Source organism: Sinocyclocheilus rhinocerous, unplaced genomic scaffold, assembly GCF_001515625.1.
Source record: "Sinocyclocheilus rhinocerous isolate Xijiao unplaced genomic scaffold, SAMN03320098_v1.1 scaffold1053, whole genome shotgun sequence".
NCBI classification, from domain to species: Eukaryota; Metazoa; Chordata; class Actinopteri; order Cypriniformes; family Cyprinidae; genus Sinocyclocheilus; species Sinocyclocheilus rhinocerous.
Window position 1 is genome coordinate 1,300,593 of NW_015638958.1, and position 12,680 is coordinate 1,313,272.

The 12,680-nt window shown below is 38.4% G+C and overlaps 1 long non-coding RNA gene across 1 annotated transcript; it reads left to right on the forward strand.

The window, feature by feature from the left end:
• The first annotated feature begins 458 nt into the window (after nt 1-458).
• On the forward strand, nt 459-11,370 carry LOC107750387 (uncharacterized). The gene is made up of 4 exons (XR_001641138.1): nt 459-546; nt 10,345-10,384; nt 10,742-10,833; nt 10,941-11,370. It is a non-coding gene; the product is annotated as an uncharacterized LOC107750387 (long non-coding RNA).
• Nucleotides 11,371-12,680: the final 1,310 nt, after the last annotated feature.

Consider the following 12,680-nt stretch of genomic DNA (forward strand, 5'->3'; position numbering starts at 1 on the left):
TAAAAAAAAAGACCCTTATGACTGGTTTTGTGGTCCAGTGTCACATATAAATGCAACATGAAGCAATATGCAATGGAAAAATATGGATTTTTTTCATCATCATGGTAAATCCCAATAAACTACCTCTGTGTGTGTATATGTGAAAGACTTATGCTAATTGCTAAATCTACAGCTATATATATTTTAATGTTTTGACATAAATTCAATTGATTCTTAGAAGAAATTCACTCAACCCTAACCTAGATGATAGTATAAAATGATTGCACATATTTTACGGACGACCTAGCGCTTGCAGGCTTTACTCAGTGCAGATCTGTCAGATTCAACTGGAGCAGTCAAGCGTCCTCTTGTTTCTCTGGCACAATTTGGTGCCAACACACCTGAATCTACTTACCAGACACTTCTCAGAGCCTTCATTAGCAGACTCAGGTGTGTTTGTGTCAGACAGGGCACTCAGTAAATCTGAATATGCTGTCACTCCATGCGGAGAAGATCACTGGCCCCTGGTGCTCGAGGTGTAGGCCTCTGCGGTGAAACCAGTGCGAGGTAAGTACGAGATTTCTGTTGTTTGACTGGAGGAGCTGTCTGTGCCACTGAATGTAACACATCCACGTGAGACCTGGCTGTGTTTCAGTGGGCCTGGTGAGTGTTTGTTTTTCTAAGACCGAGTGAGGCTAATGAGACAGTTGGTGGAGAGCCAAAACACGTCTCGCTTTTCTTTCTTCTCTTGTTTACTTGCCATTGCATAATGCATGTTTGACAGTTAGCATCACATGATAGTCCTGTACGCTTCCACAAAGAGCCATTTCTCATTTGTTTGTCGTCTTGCAGAGGATGCGTTTTCTTTTGATCCTGCAGTGGACAGTCTTGCGGAACAGATGAGTGCTGTTTTAGTCGACCTGTCAATAAAACACAAAGACATAGAGGCCTTTTGAGGAGACTTAGTGATGTTTAGATCTGAATCTTTAAAGAGAACGTCAGCTTGTTTACCTCCTGCTCTAAACATGGCATGAGGACTTCAACAGAGTTGTGTTTTGCTTCGAATCAGGGCATTATTATGTAGTTTCACCTTGCGTGACTCCATTCTGAAAAGGCTCCTCTCTGTGTAACTATCAATAGGATTGAAAAGCACTATAACAAAACAAGTTGAGAGCCATTAACTGTACATTAATAGGGTTTTCGACCTTGAAAACAACTGGGGAGGTGAATTGCGGGCAACTGGTTCCTGCGAATCTGCAATTAAACGGTTGAGCCATGTGAGAGCAGAGCGCCAACTTCATGAGGCGTTCGAAATGAGCTTGATCCGAGTGGACGAGGAGTTGACCTCCAGGCACTGGCACTTCACTCAACACTTTGGATAAAAGGTGACATATTGTACGCCTTAAGTGCTGCCCAGGATGGAGAAAATAATTGGTTTCAAAGGGAAGACTGCAGCCAGATTCCTGCCCCTCGATTTTTATTTATTTTTTCTGCTAACAGGCCTTTGGAGAGGTACCCTCATCAGTCTAGCTGATGACAGATTGTTGGAGTATTCCTTTTTGCTCTCTGTATTCAAATAACAGCTGTCATTGTAAGAATGCTTCAGAGTGTTCTTACAGGAAGCTCATCTGTCTTTCAAACATTGGGTCTTTTGCCAAGTTCCCATTTCAGCATGGTTCAGGGTGTTTACTCGTGTATTTCCAATGGAAAATATTTTTTCTTTTTTTCTGAGAATGCCCTGTTGGCCTTTTGTATATTGTAAGGCAGAGGGTCTCCCTCTGTGCTACATCTCTGTAATCTTTCCCTCACTGACCCATTAAGTTTTTATTTTCCAGCCAATTAAAAAATTTTTTTTGGCTAATTGCTTTCTGCAGTTATTTTGCAAGGCCTTAATTAGCACAAAATAACCTAGCCAAAATGCATGTGAACTTTATTCTGCTTAATAAATGAAATTAAATGCTATTCAGATAATAAAATTATAAAAAAAAAAAAACAACAACTAATTTCTCAACTGAATGTTTTGAGTCCAAATATATAACTGCAATATTCTGCTTATGGGGAAAAATATGACATGCTATTCATATTAACCTATCTATATATACAACATAATTATACTTCCTCTATTATGAAAAAGTTAACACTCCTGAAAAAAAAGTGAATATATATTGCTTCAAGAAAAAGTATTTCAGGACCACTGAATTTTTGTACTCTTTGATATTGTTTTTATTGAAAATGCAATGCTGATTAATAGTAATAATAATAATAATAAAAATACTTAATCTTATAACTTATAACCTGCAAAGTAATCATGGCACAATAGAATATAAAAATTTCCCCTTAAGTTTAAGGACCAATGATTTTGTGTTTTGTAATATTATTTATGACAAGTAAACAATTTCTCAACCCAGTTCTCATTATTGTTATTAAAAAAACTGTAATATGCAAAGAATATAATTTCAATTTGTGGGCCTTACCCCCAAATCACTTTCTATTTTTCAATTAAACTTTCTAATAACCAGTTAATCCATAACTGTCTAAATGCAGGCAGGCTATTATCTGACTCTATGCTTTTTGTACCGGATGCTGTTGTTTTTGTATAATTTATATCGCAGCAAACCCATTTCTTTTACTCTGATGCGAGTAATTATTCATCTTTGCACAATGCTGATTTAGGTTTTTCGAACCGCACCACTACCTTGATGTTTTACGCCTTTGGATAGCCACATCTCTTACTTGTATTGATTTTAAAAATCGCTAGTCTTAAATTCTTCTCTTTGTAAGCCCTGATATCCGGTGTCCTTGTTTTAGCATTGTTTCAGACGAGCTGTCGGAGTCGAGGAGTGGATCAGTCAAAGACATTAGAGCAAGCATTCATCAGCCACTTAATTTACACCTGTTTCTGCTGCGTAAGACAGACAGCCAAGAAACACAGTGTCACATCAATCTTCCTGCTGGCTGACTTAAGTGTCCCTGTGAGCCAGAGGAACATCTCCTCTCCGTTCCTCCCTCCAGCGCCGTCTTCCCAGAAAATAACCCACGTCGCCCCAAACGAGGCCCCGCTGTTATTGACGAACTCTCTAGCAATCAAGCAGTGTCCCCTTAAGTCTGTAACAGAGAAAATGTTAAGTGGATTACCCCAATTTGCCTGTTTGAGTATGAGGATGGGGCTCTTCTCCAGCCTGTAATATGACCGGGCTGGTACCCCACCGGCAACACCCCTCGGTGGACGTATGGACCCCCTTTTGAGTCGCATCACACTCGATTGGCCAACTTAGCCTTGACAGAGCCATCCGCTGGAAACGAGCCACTCAAGGCACTGACGTCTGCTTCATTCCCAGTGAGAATCCGAGTGTGTGGGAGTGAAGCAACCTGGTAATCTGCATGAAGGATTGCCTGAAGAACAGCGTCAGGGAGGGTAAGGTCTACCTTCATTTCATGTGTATTCCGCTCGGTTATCGATTTTTATAAACTTACGTAACTAAAGAAAAGACTACATGGATTTCATTCCCCACCCCCCCCATCTGCTCTAAGACACCTGGTCTGGGGTTGCTAGGTAACACATTGTACCGGGATGTTTGATGTGTGTGCTCTTTGCAAATTGCTTTGATCCCCTAGACACTGACAGTCTCATTCTCAGAATTGCCTTCCCTGGGTGCATTTGGCACTTCATCATTCTGTGGACGTAACTACATTTGAAAGCTGAAAGTGTGATAAAATAACTACCTTGTTAGGCTGGGAAAGAAGGGAAAAGCATGTAGGAAAAAAGGAAGAGTTGGGTTGTGAACAACGTGGCTGCTCATTAATGAAGCGCATGGACTGTCACTGATTGGCTGCGCCACACGTCTACTTCCAACCCAACTTTCATCTACCATCAGAAAACATGCTCATGTGTCATGTCAGTGAAACTTGGATGCAAATCAATGCATAAACATTGTGCCCCGATCAAACAGAAAACTTTCCTTGAAACTTCGAGAGCTTTGGATATTATCGTGCTCTACAATCTGCGCTCTACTTTTGTTCTCTCGTCTCTCGATCTTGCGTCACATTTTGCACTAGGTCTGCTTGACAAAATGGGACATTAAAAACATGTGAAATAATTCAGTCTCCTTCCCATGGCTTTTATCTGACTCGCACTCCTGAAAACATGTTTTTAGGCATTACTTTTTCTTTATACTAATGGAGCCTAGATTCATTAATGAGTGTTTTGTAGAACAGCCCTTCTTTAGATGTATCATCTTTGTGTGGGCTATGCTGCCTGCTGTGAGCATCATGCAGGTTCTAACAGGTTTTTTTAAATATAAAATTGAGCATTCTTAAAACGCTCCCTGCAGATAACCCGGAGATAAACAATCTTTGAGACCGTTTCAAGTTAGGGGGGTCTCTGCTAAATAACATATTGTAAATGTAAGTACATAGTTAAGGCCACTTAATATAAAGTGGGTCCGTATAAAATAAATGTCAACACTCTCTCTGTACTGCAATATAAAAAAAAAAGCTTGTATTGTATTTCTTTGTAATATTCTATTATTGCCTTTTATGGTGAATAGTGTATATTTACAGCCTTAATGCTGATATAAATTACAGTATTTTAGATTTTCATAGTCATGAATTGTCATGAAAATGTCTCAATCTAAAAAATTTATTTTAGGCTGTTTTTCGTGATTGTATCTCAGTTCATAAGAGCTTCTCACATGACTTACTTTGAAGATACAGTGAGCAGAAGTTTCAAATGAAGGATTCTGACAGACCCTCATGCCAGCAGCTGGAGTCTACGCCTGCACCTAACAGGCAAATTAAGTGCATTTAATTTCTCCAGGTATCAAGGGAGGTGCAAGAGGATTAAGAGCAAACCTAATGAAACGCTGATGAAAATAATTTCCTGCCACTACGGAAAATGCCAGAGCAGTTTAACGATTCAAACCATTTTGCCATCATTTAGTTCAGAGCTATTTCTGCATATGCTTCGCTTAATCAATGCTGGTACAGTTGGGACTCCAAAGCAGTTGAAAACCATTTTTAATAAAGAACTGGCTTTAAATAATGACGAAAGTGATGGGATTAAATGATGCACTACCAATTCCCTAACACAAGAGTAAAACTGCAAATTGCTAAAAATAAAACTTGATCTGTACGTTTAATAAAAAGATAACATAGGACAGGAAATTATGGGTAGAGATGGAGGGAATGAGATCAGAGAAATTTCACAAGCTGGACTGGAACTGTGCTTTCCACATGAGCACAGCTCTAGGTGTTTTGCCCATGTGCTAACATAGCTAATACTAAAACCAAAACCTTACTGATTTCATAATCCTCAATATCACCACAAAACAAATGATTAACTTCAACTGACAGCTGCATATCAAACTTTACCCACATACATAGACTATGTTCAAAAGTTTGAGGTCTGTGCACTTTTTTGAAAGAAAACATTACTTAACTGCTATTTTGGGACACCATGAATATGAACTAAAACATACTTTTAGTATGAGTCATGTCAATCGGCGACCATCTTTGAAACGCCTCTCGGGCATGCAAGTGCAGCTCCTATCACTTTGAATGGGGAAACATCAAATTCTCCAAAACTGTTGATTAAGCTTACGATTAAATTCCATATGTGAAATCCCCAAAGAAATCTGATAACAACTGTCGTAAATGTTGTTTCTTTTGCTCAAATAGCGTTATAAAAAAGCTTATTTTTCATATTTACTAGATCAGCCAGTGTGCATGCGCAGTCCTAAGCGCACGTCTCAGAACGCTGACTGTTTCTATAGCCACCGGGACTTCTAACGGCAGCTGCAGTGACGTGCTGACTTTACTGATTAGCAATTGGCTCTTTCATTCAGAAGGTGGAGCTTCCTGCGATTGAGCGGCCATAATGAGCGTTGCATTTTTCCCTATTCAAAACTATACGAGTGACACGTCTTGGGTATTCTGTCGTCTTTGTTCACTACTCACTGTTGTGTGTGTGCACTTGGATGGGTTAAATGCAGAGCACAAATTCCAAGTATGGGACACCATACTTGGCCACACGTCACATCCTTTCCTTTTCCTTTCCTTTCTTGAACCCGCAGATGGGTTCAAGTGTACAACAAGTTGTAAATATATATATATATATATATATTTAATACAGAGAATGTATGTTAAAAGTACATTTTTAGTTTATATTCATGGTGTCCCAAAATAGCACAGTTGAGTACACTTAGATGTTCTTAAGATTATCTTAAGAAGTACTAAAGAATAATTTTTAGTACAAAGGACATATGTAACTTCATTTTGTAACCACAATATGTATAAGAGTAATTAGAACAATTTGATCCAGGGGCTGGTGATAGGTAGGTTTAGGGGTGGAAATGGGTAGGTTTAGGGATATGTAAAGTGGGAGGAGCGTCTCGCTGGGATCACGGGCGATGAATTGGCTGAAGATTATTACAATTTCAAATAAACGGTTTTATTATTATTTTTTTTTTATAGCAATTTTCAACTCAAATTGGCCAAAGTCTTCAGTGTCACATGATCGTTCAAGAAACATTTCTTATTATCAGTGTTGAAAACAGTTGTGACATTTAATATTTCTGAGACAGCTGTAATCTTTTCTTTTTTTTGCAAGATTGATGAATGGAAAGTTCAAAAGCTTTTATTTGGAATAAATCTTTTGTAACGTTGTAAACATTGTCTATACTGTCATGTTTGACCCATTTATTGCATTCTTGCTGAATAAATGTATTAGATTATTTAAAAAAATTAATTCATTAAAAAAAATTGACTACAAACTTTTGAACAGTAGTGTATACTTGCATAAAGCAACATGCATATACTAAAATGGCAGCACATGAATTTTGCAAGCTAAATATCAATTGCACAGAAGACTTGTTTAGTCAGAATACGCCTACTTTTTAATGTTCATCAATGGAGAAACATGCATTTGGCCACATTATAATGTAGTTATAACCGCTAACTAGTCAAAGTAACAAGAACCAATGCTGCATTCCAATCAAGTGCAAAAGTCATATTTCCCAAATTCCTACTATCGGAAAAGTGCAAAGGAATGCTGCATAAATTCCGATCTCCAACTTGGAAATAATTAACATTTAAACAAATAAAATTACTCCAGGTACTGATAATAAAACCAGTTTAGCAAACATTACCAGCTGCAGTCGTGTACAGTAAACGATAATTTTTTTTTTTTTTGACCTTAAGAACAAAAACCAGCACTGCATAGAATTATTTTCCCTCTACAATACAACTGCCAGGAGACGCCTTTGTTGACAATTGAACACTTGCAAAACTAATGTTAGAGTTTCCATTTTGTTCCATAATGTGAACTTCTGAACACCAGGCAACAGAACGTCTTTATGGCTTGAAGGCTGAGATATCAAGTAATAATATCCCACATCCGACTTTGAATGTAATACTGCATAAACACCCTACAGCTTTTGACTGCATTAAGAAGAAAAGTCTTGAATTGTCTAGGGCCTGATGGAGTCTTTTGGGGTGACGTTGCTTCCCATGTTGCTGTCTTTATTAAGATATTACCTGCCTAAAACAATCTAAACATCTGAGCGGTGTGCTCTGATCATTAGCTTGACGCTGACAGTGAGGTTGATGCCGTTTGTAGTATGACAGCACAAAAAAATCTCCCCAGTCGGGAGAAACATGATTGACAAGTGGTGGGATTACAGACAAACTCACAACACTAACAGCTGTCGTCAATAATTTGCCCAAACTAACACCGACTAATCATCAATGTGGGGAATAAGGCACATCCACGGTTTGCTTGATTGCTGGATGGGTCTGAATGACAAATTGGCTGCAGACTCTATTGCCGAATCATTGCTGAGGGTAAGAAGAAAAAAGAGGAATGGCTTGCAAGGTTGTTTCCATGCAATATTAATTCACATCTGAGAATACAGCAGCTTCAAGTTGTTTTAGATCAAAAGCTTTTTCTCTTCAGCATCAGGGGAGAGTGTGTTTGAGTGTGGAGGAGGACTGCGCAGGCAGCTGTCTGTCTTTGATATTTCGGCGCATATCAGATGGCAGCCATGTAGACTGTGCTTTGCATATACTCTTATGCATGTTCTGTCTCCTGCTCTGAGAAATCTGCCTCTGTCAGCTACCTGGAGGCATAGTACAGTATTACAGTGAGCTTGAATCCAATTTTCATGTCACCCAAAGTGTATTGTACATTGGCAACTGAGCACATGCTTTACATGTAGCCTCTGTCATTATTCGCTTTCTTTTCCTCCGCGTTTACATAATCACTTAAGTGTTACACTGTCTTGACTCCCTATTTAATCTCGGGTTATAATTAAATAATCTTTACACAATCTTTTGTCTTCTACAGTTCAGAGCTCGCAGATCTTCTCGAACACCGGAACAGATAAAATGCTGTTTGCTTACGTCGTTGTACTGACGAGTGTCAAAACAAAAGTTTCTCATATGCAGGGAGAAGATTGTTTTCCTTCTAATTTTCAAAGCTCATCCGTGTAAGGTGAAAACCAACTGAAGTGAAATATTCACCTCGGCAGACACATTAATTTTCCAACTGTGCATGACACAGGCAATGCGAATGGCACATCCTCTGCATACTGAGACATTATAATGTGACATTTACCAAAAAATGCTGTAAGTCCTGTTACACATTTGTACTTTCATTACCAAAAACATAAACAGATGACTGTGAGACAGACACAATGGCATTGATGTACATTCAGCTCCAATTGTCCACCAAACACATCATGACAGAATGTAAAACATTTACCGAAATAAATTCTAAACCTAATGCACCAGTTTTAGAAATTAACTGCTCCATTACAGGCCAATATTCTGAAAAATCATAATCCGAATAATTAGATTGAAAAAAATTAAAATCTAAATTTTTTTTTTAATTAAAAAGTGTAACTGAAAAAGTGTTGCTTGTCTGTACAAAAGGTGTTCTGAATGGTTGCTAGGACATTGCTATATGGTTGCTAGGCTATTTGGGTGCACCACTAATTAGCTCTACAAATAGAACGCTAAGAATTAATGAATGAAACGTGGTAATCTGACAGAGTTGCATTTAACCCTTAAGCAATGCCGTTTTGGAAGAGGTGTGGCTTTGGAGAGTGATTTGCAGGAAGGGTGGGATCTTATGCTTTCAAAGCTAGCTTGCTATTGCTAATCTCTCTGAAATTGCCTAAGTCCTTATGTTCTCTCTTTAAATAATATTTCATGATAATTTCTCTTTCTGATATTCCAAAGCATGATGTATTTTCAATGTTTTTATAACAGATGTGCAAAAGCAACCATAACCCCTTGTGTAGTGTAAAATTTAATTAAAGCATTGTGAGACTTGTTGAAAGAATGTCAAGGGGCGATGTGTTGAAGAAAACACCAGAGATGAAAGATCATACATCTGTGGAATTACATAATGAAGTTATTCTACTTCTTGCTGGATGTTTTTCAGACTTTTTCCAAATGAATAGATTCACACGCTTCAAGCCTGCTTTAGCCAATATCCTACGGTGTTTTTGTAAACACACTGCATTTCATATTTGATTTATGCATATCCAGTGTTCGAACTATACCGTGGACTTTGGGGGAGCCCACTTGTATCACTCGGAGTTAATTTCTTGCTTCAAAGGAAAAAGTGTTTTTTCTTTTTTCTTCTGGGTGGTAAATGCAAATATTATACTTGTATGTATGTATGTATGTATGTATGTATGTATATAATACAACTCTATACTATTAAGTCAAGAACATGTCTGCTCCAAGTATTATAAGTGAAAAATTAAATCTTGAGTTTTGCTTGAAGGTGCGTCTTGCAAATCTAGACTTTTATATATGGATTTAAATAAGCCAGACATGGAAGCCAGTTTACAGAAAAATGACATCTAATGAAAAATATTTATTTTTAACAAATCTAAAAACACATGGCTAAAAATAAAAACTGCTACTTACAATGCATACTGTTTTTTTTTTTTTTATATATAGCTGCTATTAAACATATGTATATCAACAGATCTTATCTTCTGTATTGTGGCATACATCCAAGTGAAACGGATTATCAAAAAAGAATGTTGGGTGGGGACTAGTGTTGTCAAAAGTACCGACCGTGATACCATTCGGTACTGAAAAAAAACAAACAAAAAAGTCCATTTCCCGATAACATTTGAGCACTGTTGAGCAAAAATTCTTACACCGCGCTGATTGGTCATTTGTGTACAAAAAGAATTCTCAAAGCTTCATAAAGTTTAAGGTTGAACCACTGATGTGACATGGACTATTTTAACGTCATTTCTGGGCCTTGAACGTGATAGTTGCCTTTCTGTCTATGCAGGGTCAGAAAGCTCTCGGATTTCATCAAAAATATCTTAATTTGTTTTCCAGAGATGAACGAAGGTCTTACGGGTTCGAAAACATCATGAGGGTGAGTAATTAATCTTTAATTTGTTCCCTCATTTTAGTAAATTGTGGCCACTGTGTATGAATGTTTAATTAATGGCCACAATTTTAACAATGATGAGAGCCATAATAAATAAATATATATATATATATATACAGTGGGTACGGAAAGTATTCAGACCCCCTTAAATTTTTCACTCTTTGTTATATTGCAGCCATTTGCTAAAATCATTTAAGTTAATTTTTTTTCCTCAATGTACGTATATATATATATATTTTTTTTAATATTATTTATGTTTTTTGTTTTTCCCGAAGAAACCCAAAGCAACTGTGTCAAAAAGGGATAATAAGTGATGTCTGACTCATGTTTATGCTTGTACAGGATGCATTTGGTTAAGAATAAAGACATCTTGCTGCTTCACTTTGAAAGCAATCATGTTCTCAGAGTGGGGTCACTTCTTCTCCAAAACTGCAGTAAGACATTTGTTTGTTAGCATTTTTTTCTTGACTAACACCTTTTGCTAGTGTATTATTTTGAATTATATTATTCGCTTTCTCACTCGTTTCCACTGTTTCTCCAGGGTGCTGCCGTCTGAGCCCAGCAACCCTTATCTGACCCACCACTGCAGTGAAAAGTTAATTCCAGCCTTTTCGCACGCAATCCATCCTCTCTTGCCAAATTCTCATCTCCCCTGAGTGCTATTAAAGTCTCCCATCTGCACCTACATTTTAAAGTGTCTAAGTTACTAGCCAAGATTTGCGCAGCTGTCAACATTTGACCCGTCCTAGTGAGCTCATGTTCCGGCCCAAGAGTCATGCTGTTCCCATTCTGTAGGGGCCAGAGGAAAGATAAACTGGAATTGAAGCCATGACCATTTTAGATGAAATCTCAATTAAACTGTATTGCTGTAGAGAGAGAAGGATTTTGTTGGATTTAAACGCCACAGCTGCTCATGTCCTACAAGTCTGACTTTATGGAGATTAAATATTGATAGGATGTCTTGGCCTTCAACAAGAAACTCAGTCTATTCGAGTCGGACAGACGGCCACGCTTTTAGATAACAAACTCTACTGATAATTCTGGAACTCTGGGCTCAATAGACTTGACAGATTAACATCCAGATAAATCTCTAGGAGGTGGTACATAATTCATTTGTTTATTTTATTTATTTTTCCCTGCATGAGTGGAGGGTGTTAAAACAAAAACTTTGGCATTCATACCCAGCCAGTTCAGCAGGGTAAATGTCCAAAGTTTTACAGCCTCTTTGCGGAATCAATTTGTATTATTCATGGAGGGTTCATGTGCCAGAAGAGTCTACAGTTTGCACAGTTTGCAAAATTAATTCTACTAAAGGGTGAAGTAAGGCTACTGGTTCTTCAAAGAACAAGATAAGGATGTCTGAAAGGTGCTTTGATCAGGCTAGGAAGGAATATTTAATGGATTGGCTAACCTAAAAATGAAAATGCTGTCATGATTTACTAACTTAATGTCATTCCAAACCTGTACAACTTTCTTTCTTTCATTGAACACAAAAGATAAATTACCCTTCAAAAGCCTGGAAACTCTCTGGGCAAAGCAGGGTTTTGGACAGTATGTGCATAAATCCTTGTTATTTATTGATGTAAATGCATTAAAGCAACTTGTGATTATAAGTAAACACCAGAAATAATGATTTACTTTTTTTGTTTACAGACCAAATAAAACGTCTCGGTTACGTATGGTAACCCTCGTTCCCTGAAGGAGGGAACGGAGACGTCACGTCGTGACCGACGAATTGGGATATCGCTTCGATAGACCAATCTACTTCGAGTGTAAACTAAATGAACCAATGCACATTGGGATGAAATTATTGCATCCAGCTGCCGCTGATCACAGCGTGAGTATAAGTAGGCAGCAGATGCAGCGCATATTCAGGTTTTCGCTGAGGAGCCGAGCCGGCGACCCGGCCGCTCAGCGGTGGTACAGCAACCTTGCAACACGACAGGGGGTAGTGCAGCCTGAAGTGCGGAACCCACTCGACACTGGAACGACCACCGCTGAAGCGCCGTCCAGCCAACAAAGAAAGCTTCCGAGAGCGTGCTGAACTCGTAGTTCTCGGAATAAACATAGAGCAGAACGATGTTGTCGCTCGGCTCCGAAGCGAAAAGCTGGTATGCATTGCACCTGCTGCCTTATTATACTCACGCTGTGATCAGCGGCAGCTGGATGCAATAATTGCATGCCAATGTGCATTGGCTCGTTTAGTTTACACTCGAAGTAGATTGGTCTATCGAAGCGATATCCCAATTCGTCGGTCACGACGTGACTCGTAGTGACCGAC